The sequence below is a fragment of the Montipora capricornis genome, chromosome 1 (genome assembly GCF_036669925.1).
Source record: "Montipora capricornis isolate CH-2021 chromosome 1, ASM3666992v2, whole genome shotgun sequence".
Lineage (NCBI taxonomy): Eukaryota > Metazoa > Cnidaria > Anthozoa > Scleractinia > Acroporidae > Montipora > Montipora capricornis.
The window spans coordinates 9,580,861-9,595,860 of NC_090883.1; the positions used below are offsets into that span (position 1 = coordinate 9,580,861).

Sequence of the window (15,000 nt, forward strand, 5' to 3'; positions counted from 1 at the left end):
ATCATTCTTGGGAAATATACCATTTATTTATGCCGCTGTAAAAATATCAAAACAACTGAAACTCGAAAACTAGAAAAAAAAAAACTTTTGTAGTTTCTGATAACTATTTACTACTTGTAGCTTTTGTTGAGTTTTAAATCAATGATAGAGAGAGTTTTGGCGATTTGAACCCGGACTGGCTGGATTTAAGTTTTTTTCTTACATTTCAAGTTATTGTGGAACGTTTGGTTCCACGTTAATCTGACACTACCAAATTGTAAGATTAGAACTTAGGACTGGAACACACAATTACGGAATTTAGATTTTTGAGCATTGAGAGAAATGGAGTACAGATGTTGTCTTCTTGTCTTCGCCACAGCAGATTTAAACAGTTTGCAAGGAACTAAGCCAGGATTACGGTAAATGGTCAACGCGCATGAAGCAGAATGGATACATCAACTTCTGCTCTGTTAAAAATTACATATTTTTGCCATTTCTCAACTCGAGTAAACCGCTTCTCTCTCCAAAATACTTTTGTAAGTATATTCTTCACAACTTGATGCGGTATTCTACTCCTATATGGCAGTCTAAACTCCACAAAATTGGAAAGCCGTACTCATCAATTCTAGTTCTTTGTTAACGTGCATGCATTAATGAGCTTTGACATGGGTCTTATTCCGGCCCTGGTTCTTCTTTTGTCATCACTGGTGGTCTGCAAAACAGCATTAGACTATCCGGACAAACTCCTCTCAAGTCCCCCAAATCATGTTGGATTCTTGTTATCGCCATTTCTGGCCAGGGAAGTTTTTAGTCTGGTAATCCATGTATTTGCATATTTGCTTCTTTGTCAAACCATGTTACGGGCCATTTAACAATCTTGTCACGGTCCAACGCAAGCCTTCTATTGTTATTACTTCTCATGGCTGGTGATACGGGCCATTGTGTCAATCATGGCCTGTGTAAATTCCCTTGCGGGTCTTGCAGTAAACCCGTCAAAGAAAATCAAGCTGCAATAGAATGTGAGAACTGCTTTCTCTGGTATCACAAACACAGATACACCAATCTACAAAATCATATAAGGCCTTTCAAAACAACTCTGGCCTTACATGGATTTGCGTTTCGTATTTGTTTCCAAACTTTGCCACTACATGGTTTTCATCGCTGATCAACTTCACCTCTGCAAATGACTTCTCAGCCTTGGAGAACGTCACGGAAACCTTTCTGTCTTCCCCTTTTTGTCCACAGATGACATCATCTCTTGTTATCCTACGAAACCATACATCAGATAAGAATGAAAGGAACAACATCACATTTTTCTGTGCTAACATAAACGGCAGTGGGGGGAAAAAGTTAGAACTCCAATCGTATCTAGAAGTCGAGAACCCTGATATTGTCGCCTTGAAGGAAACAAAAATCGACGAGTGTGTTCTAGACACTGAATTGTTTCCACCGGAATTGGGCTGTGCTGTATTCCGAAAGGACAGGGTGATTGGCGGTGGATGTGTTATTCTAGCTATTAAATCATATCTTGACCCACTTCAATGTAACAGCATTAATACTGAGAGCTCTGAAAGTTTATGGGCCAAGATACGACTGAATGGTCAACAACATTACCGTTGTAGTTACTATAGGCCTCCAGACCAGCATTATTCTGAGCTATCAGCGCTACGTGAACAGCTCACTGACGTTTGTAAACTTCATCCAACTGACAACCCACTGGCTATTCATGTGATGGGTGACTTCAATTTCCGTTACGTGGACTGGGAAACGGTTACCAACAGGAATGGCCGGGAGCTCTGTGATTCTGAATGCCTAGTTCTAGTCGACATACTGCGTGATTTCTACATGGAACAACTGATCACCTTTCCCACAAGTGAAGCAAAGACCTTGGATCTCTTGATGACCAATCGCCCGGGACATGCATCAAATATTAGATCACCAGCTAAGTTCAGCGATGACGATGCAATTGGCTGTTCACTCACCTGTGCTACTCCAGCTCAACGCAAACCACGCCGTAAGGTTTACCTGTACGCCAAAACGGTTTTTGACAAAATCCGCACTGACATGACTCAACACAAAGATGAGTTTTTTCAATCTAGCTGTAATGATAGTTCTGTTGAGGAGGACTGGTCGACATTAAAGAATTGTTTGCTGAATTCGATCGAGAGGAACATTCTGTCATAGTATGTCAGCGGCTGTGATAAGTTGCCTTGGTTATCGCCATATTTACGTCGCCTAATTCACCGGAAACACTGCCTTCAAGCAAAATTCAAAAGTACAGGCAGTGCAAGGCTTTGCCACAAATGGCGCATGGTGACAAGGAAATTGAACTCGTGTCTCCGTGTTGCACGTAACAACTATATTAATAGCGTCACCGGGGATGTCAAATCAAATCCCAAGTCGTTTTGGAAATTCATCACTTCTCAACGTAAGGACAGCCAGTCTGTGTTGTACACAGATTGACACTTTTTTCCGTTCGTTATTGTTGTAGTTAATTTGTTTGATTATTAACTTCCGTTTTATGGCTAGCCGCTTTAGGTCTCTTTGTGACGTCGTTGATTTAGAACTTAGGGTTAGTATTTCAATCTGGAACACAGATCAGATGTAAGTAGTTTTCCTTTTTTATTTCTCGCTTTTAGAATTGTAATTTCATGCCCCATTGTGATACATACAATCGTATTGTCGTCATTTGTAGTTTTTACCGTGAGTGATGTACCAGCGGCTCAGCCCAAATCAGTAGAAATATTAAAATCATTTAAAACTGTTTACCACTTTGGTTAACCTGGCGAACTCCGGTGAACAACACCACGTGTCTGCTTCACCGGGAACGCGACACCTTATCAATCACAGAATAGCCATCTCCCTAAATCTGACCCTGAGAAGGCTTCAACTCTAAACCAGCAATTTTGTGATAACTTCTCATCTGAGGACACTGTATCAATCCCGCTTTTAAAGCGAAAGTTCTCCAATATGCCTAACATCCAAATCACTGAGACTGGGGTCTTCAAATTACTTGCTAGCCTTAAAGGGGCTAGGTCACGCTATTTTAGGTAATTTTGTTTAATTTTGTTAATTATGAGCTCTAAACGTCAAATTGGCAGAGGAAGAGTCTTTCATTTGCAAAATAACGGCCACTTAACAACTAAGAATGATTTTTAAGCTTTGGAAATGACATTTTGATGTAAACGGGTATAAATATGAAAGAAGGTGGGCCGACATTTTTCAAATTTACCCAAATTAAATGTCCCTTCTTGGCTTCCCTGTGTTTTGTTAGAGTTCTATAGTTTTGAACAGTTATTTTGATATTTTAGTTAATTCTATGACCATTCGATCAGTGCTGAAATTGCTGAAATTGCATGACCTCGCCCCTTTAAGCCATACAAGGCTGCTGGTCCCGATAGCCTACACCCCATAGTCCTTAAAGTGCCACTGTGACGAAATTTCACATTTCTTTTCCTCTTTTTTTTATGCAGAATAACTTACCGTCATGTACGATGTCCTTTCACCCATAAAGAAAAAAATAAAGTTTTCCTTCAATAAAATTTGCTGCTCGAAAAGTGAAAATTTTCGTCTGCCATTACTCGAAATTAGTTCCAGATGAGCCCGCTTAATTCGCAGCGGCCTCTCTACTTGTGACGTCATATTCCTAACCCGATTGTTGAACGCTTGATTTCAGTCGGTTTTTGGCTATAGTACTTGCGAAATGTCTGTCGATTCGGAAGTTCAATTTGGGGAAAGTTTGTCTGAAAGCAGTAGTGAGGGTTGCTCTGTGTCTTCAGAGGCTAGCTTCTGCTCAGCAAGTGATTTCCAATCATACGATGACAGTGCCGAGCCAATTGCCACTGAAGAGGAAGCTACGCAGTACGGTGAACAAATAGCTGTAGAGGAAGAAGAAGAGGACATGCTTCTCAGTCGATTTGCTGGCGAGACAGATCTACCAGACTGGTATTTTATTTTTTCTTTGTTTTCGATTCTTTCTGCTCTTACCGATCCGTCTACTTTTGTAAAAAGAGCTAATTTTGATCATGATTCGATCTGTGTCTCCCCTAATTAACAAGTTGTTTTTAGAAATGTTTACACGATTAAAATTTCTGTGCCAAAGATAAAAAAGATCGAAATGGTATTTTTAGGTATTTCAAGTTTATGTATATATTTTTGGTGTCAACTGTAATGTTATTGTGAATCTACCCTGTCATATGTTTATAGGTGCAAGTGTGGGAAATGTTTGCTGGAGGTCATGAAGAATGCAGATGCTGCATGGAGATACATAGATAGATGTCGGGAGAGGATGGGACAAGTTGAAAAAGATGAAGAGTGTGTTACTTCGCATCCAGGGTTTGAAAGTGTCTGTCTGAATCGTCGGGTTTTGGCTACTGCAGCAATAGGGCTTAAAACGAAACAGAAGAAAGCCTATACCACATTGTTTGCTGAACGCAACACCACAGAGAACAAGTAACCTTTTATTTGTTTATGTTTCAACTAAATTTGTTTTGTGGTATAAAATGGCTTCATTTGCAGTGAGTACATTGATTTACAATAAATATTTGGTTTTCGCCCACCCAAATTATTGAGCACAGGTCATGTGGAGCGCACTTTTTGATTACATTTGTTTAGTGATTGTTTTACTGAGCCGCTGTCGTGCTCTAAAATATTGAGTTCATCTAACAGTACAGTTGGTTTGCTTATCAGTTGTCTTTTTTTTGTCACTTACAGATTTCTAAGATCAGTTTCCTACAGGCAGTTTGTCTGAATGTAGGGTCCTCTAACAGGATTCCCCTCTCTTGTTGTGTTTATGATGCCATACGGAAAGAGTTTCCAATCCAAGATGATGAAGACTATCATGGCTACGAGGAGAACGATTGATTGGAGACATAGTTTATACCAGGAAAGTAAACAGCATTGTTATACGATTTCCGATGGGAGGAGAATGCGTCACATGCCGTGGGTTAAGACTCACCAACTCCCTAGGGAAACAACTTGAACTTTGGACTTACACGTGATCAGGATGTGCACCTTGAAACTGCAGGAAATTTGTGTACCAGTCAGCCTGATGTTAAAAAGCCATTAAAGTAGGACATCGTTTCTCATTGGAGATGGCATTCATTATTCAAGAAAAGGGATTTATAGTTGCAAGAACATATCATGCAGATTAAGGGAAAATATCAACATTTTGTGTCTACAGGCTTTTGTTTTGGCGCCAAAAATTGGTCGCTCACGTTCGTCAACTTGCTCCTCAATCGCGGTCGCCAGGTAGGAAAGTATTTGTGTAATTTACAAGGAAATACGCTGTTCCTGATCAAGTCAAACTTAGAATGTATTAGAACAAGCCAAACATTAGAACAAGCCAAAGGAACTTTAGTATTGTCCATATTTTGTTAGCTGCTCAATTTTGCGCGAGCAGCCAGTGTATGCATTGGTGTCACAGAAATCATTTTTTCAGAGTTTTTTTTTATTTTTGAGTCGGGAGGTACAACAAAACACTTAATGACTGGCCCGTCAGGAGACAGTGAATTTTGTTTCCCCTTGACCTCAATGTTCTCCTCGGCTTCGCCTCAGGGAACATTGAGGGTCATGGGGAAACAAAACTCACTGCTTCCCTTGTGGCCAGTCCTTATTAACATCCTGGCAACAATGAGTTTGGCTAGTTATCCGATGATACCTAGGAAAGACTGAAATCTGACACATTGCTATGATTTGTTAGGAAAAAGAAGGCGATCTGGGATAACCAATCCCTGGGGAGTCACCCACAAATTCTGTAAGTGTTCATTCCTTAGTCTCAGGATAATACGCTCATGCCAGATCTGATATTGGTGTGCATGATTTACAAGCAAGTGTGCTATTTCTTTCTCATTTCCAATTTTGCCCCCAGTATCCCATGATAGAATCACTAACTTTTCATCCTAAGGAGTTGGGGATGTTAGCTGGTAAAATCTGAGACAGTGGGAAACCCCAAAACTTTGAGTTTAAGAGGGGCAACAGCAGGGTCTGAAATTACCCCTTCCTAGCTTCTAGTGCTGCCAAAAAGTTCATACTGGAGATCAGAATTCTACGATTGGTCACCAGTGGGGGAATAAATATATTCAGGACTATGTCACTGTCATATCTCATTGCCAAATTAATGTTAAGTTTGATTTTGGCTAAAGCGATTACCCTTTGCCAACAGCAGACTTTACATCTTGACTAGGAAAAATGTTAGCGTTTTCAAGTCTGTCAGGTATCTGATAGCACAGATTAAAAGAAGACCCCAACCTGGATGTTTACAAAATTAAGACTGGGAAGGAATTTGGAACTGCTCCGAAAAAAGACATAGACCATGCACAACCCCTATTACTGTCATAAATACCAGGGGGTATTCATGTATGCTGTTTGTGTGCCACTACACTGCCCTTTGGTCTGCTTTTACCATCGTCTTTTGTTTAAGAGCCTGGAACCGTATGTTTACTTTCGCTAATAAGAGCCCCATGACGACCTCTGTCGCGCCATTCACAGTATTTGAAGTTTGCGAAAAACTTGAGATGTTCAGTAGCGCTGCTTTCCTTTTTTGTACCCGAAATAATTACGCGCGACAAATATTTGGGAAAGCACTTTGACCTTACAAACTTTTATTGCGAAGAATTTTCGGAAAGGTCAGAAACTACATGTACGTCTGCATAATTATTTTCTCCGTTGACGGGCATCTTGGTATGTCAACAATCCAAACTCCAGTTTCGGCAATGAAAAGGTCAAAATAACGATCAGGGGTCAGCTATGGGATGACAAAAGTTCCACTGTGTTTCATTCAGTGAATGCGAAAAGAAATTCAAACTTTGTTGGCTCATTTTGAAACTCACAATGACCAGTTGACAATGCTCTTCAATTCAAATGTTCTGTTGAGTACGTGGAGTTGATCACAGGAATTAAATATTCATTTTATCGTCTGTCTATTGTTTCGTGGAACAATGAAAATCACAGCTAAATACGAGTTTGAATAACAAAAGAAAAAACGCACATCAAATGCGCGTTTGGAAACGCGCATTTAAAAACGCGTGTGCGCAAAAAACCTGCGTGCGTTTTGCGTCTGCGTAGGACCCTTATTTCTGGTCTGCACTGTAATATGCTGGGTATGTTAAAACTGACAACTTATATTAAACTTAACTGGTAGAATGACAACTACATAGTACATGCAGTTTTCAGTGATGAAAGCCCTGCAGTGGATATTGATATTAGGTTATATGTACACGATGCCATCTTGTAACCTTTGGTTAGTTGCTATGTCACAAACCTGAACATGTTGGGGGACATATGACTGTTTGTTTTTGTAATCTTGATCGATATTTTGTTTTAGCTTCCTCTTTATTTTCCTTGTCTGCCAACATGCTGTGAAGAGCTTCAGGGATTTGATTATTGATTTCATCCTTCACTGCTTTTAAGTCTTGTCTTGGTGTGGTCATCAGAGTTTCAAAGATATCAGCAACATAATCTGAAATAAAAAAACAGAATGCAAGAAACCTGTACTTAACAATATTTAATAAAAAAGTACTATTTTGACTTGAAATATTTGTCGCCTCATATATGCTACTTTAAGATTACCATAGTTTGGTTCCACTTTCATTTCTCTCACTGTTGCCTCACCATCTTTGAATTTTGGATATGTGACCTTGAGCTTAGGTTTCCCATGGGCATCAGCTTTGCTCTCCCTCTTTAGATTGAAGTTAAAGTGGATAGCAGCAAGGATCGTCCTGGATAATAAAAGGGTCACATTATATACATGTTGTAGTATATTAGTTACGTTTTCTAAGTAAGGCACATTTGAACTGCATCGCAACAGTCACAAATCAAGAAATGATGTGTCCAACAGATTAGCCATAAGTGTATGTTGGACCATATTGCCTCTTAAAATCAAGCTGCTGAGCACTTATGGTGTTGTGGTTAAAAAAATAATATTACTTCTAAGGAGGACAAACTGGATAAATGTAATGCAACTCATAATAGGATGTTTAGTAATGGGCCAAAGAGTTTACAGTAACTAGATTGATGTTATCTAAGTGTTTTAAAAATGTGATTGATGTGGTTCACCTCAAACTTTCACTCTCCCATTTCAGGTTGGACCAAGTCGTTTCCCACATGATAATTTTAAAGGTAAGCACTTATACATGTAAATACACACATACTGATGAGTTTACATGAAGCTTCCAAAATGTTGCAGAGACAGAATCCCCTGAAAAATCTTACCTACAAAGCATTCCCAGATAAGAGTATGCCAGCATTTTCATAGCTAATTGATTGACCACAGAGTGGTAGCCTTCAAGAGCACTTGTCTGTGCATTTGGGGATGACTGCTCATTTCCTTTTTACATTGCTTAGTGCTTCACAAAGCTTTTCATATGCAAGGGAACCTGTTGGTGTAAGATGTGCCACCGTTTAAATAAAGCCGATACTCAATGATACATGCAGGCCAACTTTGGCAACTGGACGCACACTAGTAGAAAGTATTAGATTAATTTTGATTGATATGTTTTTGTTTGTTGTATGTATGTTGCCACCTTGGTCGGAGCCATTTTCACTCACTGTGAAATAACATTTACATGTAACAATATTATTACTATTAGTAAGAAGTACAATAGTAAAACTAAACAAAGAGAAAACAATGGAATTAGGGCCTGCAACAATGTGACAGTTCAATGAAAGCCCCTCTAGTGAAGGTTCTCTCTACAATAGAAATTTGTTTGCCAGTTTGCAAGCATTGTATCAAAGAGGGCCTCCCACCTTTAGTTGATGTTGATAAGCTTTTATAATGTTGCACGGAGCACCTGAAAACTTGGGAACAGTATGTTGACTGTATGTATTTATGTATATGTAAGGTATTGCTGCTCATTCTCCTGCTAGCACGCAGTTGGGGAAACAAGAGCAATGCTTTTATGTATATATATGCGTACCATTGGTCAACCATACACGTGGGCTGGTTATTGGGCCATGTGCACATTTGCTAAACAACTGGCTGGGGAGATCCTTGTGTTTGTTGATTATATGGGAGAGAAAAGCCTTGAATTTGGCAAGTATGGCTTCACCTAACTTTGGTTGAGTAGAGGTCACCGCCCAATAGTAGGCTTTCCGCCATCTCCCAATTACTTCACAGCCTTTCTCTTTGCTTAATTTAGAGAGGATCGTTTGGATCTCTGCAACACAAAGTGCAAGATGTTCAGCATTCAATATTTACTGTAGGTGAGGTGTTATGTCATGTCTTTCCTGCTATGATAAAATGTTGACCCTTTGCAATTTAGGAGTACCAAACAGACGTTTTTTTCATTTTCAAATACCTGTTTTAGTTCCAGAGATGTGTGAAAGCATGTGACAGTATGCAATTTAGGGAAACCGTAGACCTTACAGTTTATAACTTCAGACAATACACCTGTAGCTAAAAGTCACATTATGACACAAGTGTCTCAAAATTGTTTTCACTCTTTTCAATTCCCCTTAGGTGCACCTTCAATGTTTAAAAACACCAAGCTAAGAGCCTTATAACTATAGTTGCCAATCATAGAAATAACGTACCCATACCAAATGTGAAAATGGAACTCAAGTTATCTACATACTAAAGTAAAGAATATATTATTCGATTACTTTTGCTGATGTGCCACAAATCGAAGAAGTGATCAATAACTGGCTTTCCTAACTCTTTGCATTTCCTAGGACACTCCTCTCATCCACTTAGTAATCAATGTGTGGCGGTTAGGAATTCCATTTTCGAGCTGCTACCGGCCTCATTTGCCTGGTGTAGAACAATAACTTTTTGCACCTTTTTTGGGCAAAATAGTTATTTTACCTTAAGTTAATCTATTCCGAGTAAATTAGTTGTACTGCAGAAAGCATCTACAGTTTCTACAATAAAACAAGTGTTGCCAATGGTACAGAGGCTGACAATATGGTGTTTGCTTTAGTTAAATTGTGGTATTATATGCAATTGAATAGTATCAGATATGCTTCTGATAGTATATATGTTGTAGTTTGAAATGTACTTTAGGTCAAAATGATATCAAGCTAGGTCAAAATATTTTGAATTAGGTTATTTTGTTTCAACCTAGGTCATTTTGTTTCAACCTAGGTTATTATGAACTGTCTAAAAAAGGGTTTCCCTTTTTTTTGGGGATGTAATTAAAAAAAATGGGGCCTGGATTTTTAGGGGGAATAAAAAAGAATGCACCTTTCCGTTTTTCGTTCACTTACCGTCTCTCCCTCTCCTTCCCCTCTACGGTCCTTGCTTACTACCAACGGACTGTGCCATTTACCTTGAGCTTCGACAACATTCCATGCCGCTCCAAGGATTCGAACCCTCGCACCATTGGACGTCCGAGATTACGTCTCCTCTGTATTAACCGCTAAGCCATCGAATCAGCAACTGAAAGCGTCTAGACGTTCTACCAATGAGTTTAAGCTATTTCCAAGCCTTCACAACAACTACCATTTCGCACGTGCGTAAATAACATAAAGTGAGACTTAGAAAAATTTCAGATCATACACAGTTAAAAGGCCGAACATAGAACTTTGTAAAGAAGTTAAAGGGTCCATAGGCTAAATTTATCTGAAGTACAATGAAAAACACTCTCCAGTGCAACTAAAGCAAAAAATTGTTTGAAAGAGGTGGACTCCTGATTCTGAAGAACAAATAGTCAAATATTGTGCGAATTAAGTTTTGTTACGTCGCTATGCAAAATACACCTGGTCCAGGAGGAACAAGGGATCATTTCTAGTCATGATATAACAAACCGATTTTCGCCGCAAACACAGCGTTCCCACAGTGAAAAAAAGATGGTGGCACAGGCAAATAGAACAACAAAAGATAACCTTTACAGTTTAACCAAAGAAAAAAACTCGTCTCTGAACCACTGGTGTCATCATCTTGGAGAAACCGCTTGTAAAAAAACACATAACCATTCACAGAACAATTGGCAAAATGCTGTATGAAGTGGTTTTTGGAATCTCTCTATAACACTTACAAGAGCCTACAAAATGGCTTCTAATCAATAGATTATTAAACCCTTTTTCCTGACTTTTCAAAGTTTTGTTTTTTCTTGCCTTTGATTAATAAGAATTCAAAGTAAGCAAAAGATAGAGGAAATAACTAAGCAAATTAAAAATCAACAGTACATCATGTATGTGTTTCATCTCTTCTATTCCTTGGACAATAATTCAATATTGTTGCCCTCTGCCATCCTAAGGAGATTCATCAATGAAAAATGTCCTAAAAAGCTCTGAGAAAGAAAAGTACAATCGGTTATCATGCATTGTATGCCTAACCTCAATCTTAATGCTAACCATGTAAAATCAGTGCCTAGACTTAAAAACCGTTGGGGTTTTATAAAATACTCATCTAAGCTGCACTAAGTTCATCCCCTTTCCTCTATGACCAATTTACTAACCAATATATTACATGTACTTACTAATAATTGATGGGTTTTTGCTGATAATTTCCTACTATCAATTTCAACTTAGCTTAAAATAAAATGACCTAGGTTGAAACAAAATGACCTAGTCTGGTTGCAAATTAACCTAGGGAACAAAATGACCTGCAACATATACATGTACTGTTGACGCTTTGTGAGGCAATAGCCATAAATAAATGTTGTAAATTCATGAACCTGTCCCCGTTCTCGAAGCATGAAGGCGCTGTAAATATTGCACTCGCCTTCTTTATAAAAGTCAAATGCAGAAAAAAAAACCCAGCTATCATTGTATGCTGCGAGATTAAGTATCATGATGCCCAACAACACAATACACGTACACTTCTGCTGGTCTCCCCTTCTGCTCAGAACAATCACCGTTAGGCCCTGCCCCTCCCACTAAGAGCCCTTACAGGAGTACAGGTTTTTTTTTAGTGCATGTTGAGTTCCAATTACCTGTAATAGAACAATGTGGATTATCAGACCCACAGTGCAGCCGAAAACTTGAATATGTCCCATATTTTGCCGAGTGGCCCCTGCTGTCGTGTCTGTCATCACCTACTAGCATCACCTCTTTTCCTTTTAATGACTGCAAAATCTTCGCTTGGTATGTCCGCCAATACTTGGGGGAAAAGGAGGTGCCTCTGATGGTAGTAATATGCTGGTGGACGGTATACAAGCAGACCCAAATGCCTGAAAACCAGGAAAACTTTGTTGATTGACACTCCTGCACACAGGATGGCGAAACTCAAGAGCAGATTTCCAGCAGAGAACTTTCCAAGCATGTGAGGCTGACTGTCCCATTTGAACAGGCCTTTACAACTGCTACAGCTTGACTCGATAGTCAACATGGTCCCTGTCTGAAGCACACTTAAGGTAGGATTTGTTGCAAAACAAAGATTGCAGTACTGGAAAAGGAGAAGAATTTTGGACAGGAATACGATTGCCTTTGGTTCTTCTCTAACATTTTTCCCATCGCAACTCAACCTACAAAAATAAGGAATATTTCTGTTACTTTTCATTTGATTAAGCAGTTGCTAGACATTTATAGTACAGGTAATTACATTATCTCTGTAAATAATTCATTTACCCTAAATAGTTTATCTCCTTCCTTGGTGTATGCCTGATCCACTTCCTCTGGAGTCCAGGGCGAGTCCTCATCGCTTACTTCATTGCCTTCCTTGTTCCGTTCCTCATCTGACTCTTCCATATCAACGTCGTCCATCGTGGTTACGTCTGGTTCGTCTTTCTGTGTGAAGCCTTCAGCGTTTCGCTGGGTTTCTGTAGATAGGAACATTTTATTTGGCTTGTTATGTGTTCTCAAAAATAATTTCCGTTTGTCCTGGCATCATTGTCTTAACTGTCGTTATTTGGGTAGTATACATTGCTGTCCAGCATATGCACATGAAGCGTTCTAACTAATCATCAATTGAATTGTTGCATTACAGTTGCAGTATACTGCCTCTAACAAATGTCATGTTTCGTTTTGGTCCATTGTGAGGTAGTTTGGTTTTGTCAGAACAGTAAAAGAGATCATCGAGCAGTGAAATAGTGACGAGACCGTTAGACACAGTTTCCATTGTTTTCTTTTGTTTAGTTACATAATTTTTGCAATAAAAATCATGCAGTCAAGCATGACGAATAAATGCCACAATTTTCTATATTTTACCTGATGAGGTCATTGCTGGAGGTGAGCAACTGATACTCTCAAATGTTTTTACCCACTCATTCTGATTTGCAGATATTTTTTGGCGTAAACCTTCCAGTTTGGACTCCATTGCGTTCAGTTGCCTTTGCAATTTTTTCTTTTGCTTTCTGAGATCACAGTTACTACAGGTGTTTTTCAAATCCTCCTAGTTTCAAAGTATAAAGAGCAAATGCATCAATGAGTTCAATAAGAGTAGTCTAACATTTTGTCCCACAGGATTAACAGAGCAGAGAAACAAGGAAGCGAGAACTGGCAATAACTGCCTTGATCGTGGACAAGCAGGACCTAGGGGAACTAGCAATTTTGTGTGCATCCCCGATGGAGGCCACATAAGTTATGTACAAATTTCCGAAATTGAGTCACCACCTACGATTCCAAACAGAGTTTTTCATTATTATCGGTTAGTTATTAGTGTTATATTTGTAGGATTCAAGATACCACTTGCGAGAGGAAAACGATCAGAAGGTACCTTGCTCTGGGACTGACTTGACTCTTCCGGTTTATCATTTGGCGAGCTTGAGGGAGTTATCTGAAATGCAAGCACAGGTGTGACTATTAACAATATTCTAAAATACTGTTATAAATACAAAAGGTAAGATTATTACCTCGCTCTGGGACTGACTTCACCCTTCCAGTGTATCATCTCGGGAGCTTGAGAGAGTTAACTAAAATGCAAGCACAGACGTCACTATAACAATAATTTATTCTAAAATACTGTTACTAAGCACAAAAAGGAAAGATTATTACCATGCTTCAAGTAGAATTCGGTATTGGCTGAAAGGCAAGCACAAACATCAGTGTCATAATATTCTTCATTTCAGTTACTAAGTAAAAGAGGAAAGGAGATACTGGCATTATTACCTCGCTGAGGTAGCATAATTATCTCTTCATCTCCTGAATTTAAAGCGACCGGTATTTCATTTGGGGTTAACTAGAAAGCAAACAAGAATAAACAAGATTCGCTATATGTTCAAAAGACAGAAAATTTGCGTTGATTACCACGCTTAGGCTAGTTTACACTGCTGTATTATTCAACCACGTTTCGCAATGGCAAATGGGACTTTTGATCTTGTTTTAGGTCAATGGAACATGTAAATAGCAAAATGTTCTAACGAAAACGAGTTTCACTCACAACTTGGTCTCTATGGTGAAAAAGTGTTCACGGGCCTGCGCGACTCCTGCCATTCGCAAACGATTCTAAAATCTGTGCCTTCAAAGTTTAGCTCTGACTAAAGTGTCTTTTAACGACTTTCCTTTGATACAGGGCAAAATGCAAGAGGCGTTCAAAAACAAAATGAACCCGGGCCGGGTCAAACATTTAAGAACAGAAGATCACTTGCTTCTACCGCTGATGAATATATCGGTCGAGCTTAGAATTAAATTTGCGCAAAAGCGAGACGCCATAAGGTCACATTCACATTACTGCTGAGAAAATCAACACCAAGACACTAAAAAGAGAGACCAACTAATTTCTTGGAAGAAAACGTATCACACAGCAGTATAGAGATTCAAATGTAAAGCCTCGTAGGGCAAAAACCATTGCTAAATGAATACTACAGGAACCGCCTAAAAGAGGCGTCCATTCAAATATGTACTCAAGAGAGCAAAATTATGACAAAGGCAACAGAAACCAGACCACGTACAAGGGAGTTGTGTAGGCCTGTCAACTCTTTTTAGCACTGGTGAAATTTCACCACAGGCGCGTAGAAAGGCTTACATCAAAGCTCAGAAAACTAGAACAAGCCAAAACACGAAAAAGAGAATCTAACAAGAATGTAAAACCAGTGGCTACAGATTCAAATAGCTCAAAACAGAGTGATGTTAACAAATTAGCCGTGGAATTGAAAGCTAAACTTAACGAGGTCGACAAGCTTCTTGTAAATCTGAGGGCACAAG

General features: G+C 39.1%; 1 pseudogene; it reads right to left on the bottom strand.

Annotated features, from left to right (window-relative positions):
* Positions 1 to 7,232: 7,232 nt before the first annotated feature.
* On the bottom strand, positions 7,233 to 12,693 carry LOC138056951 (uncharacterized; annotated as a pseudogene).
* Between the last annotated feature and the right edge of the window lie 2,307 nt (positions 12,694 to 15,000).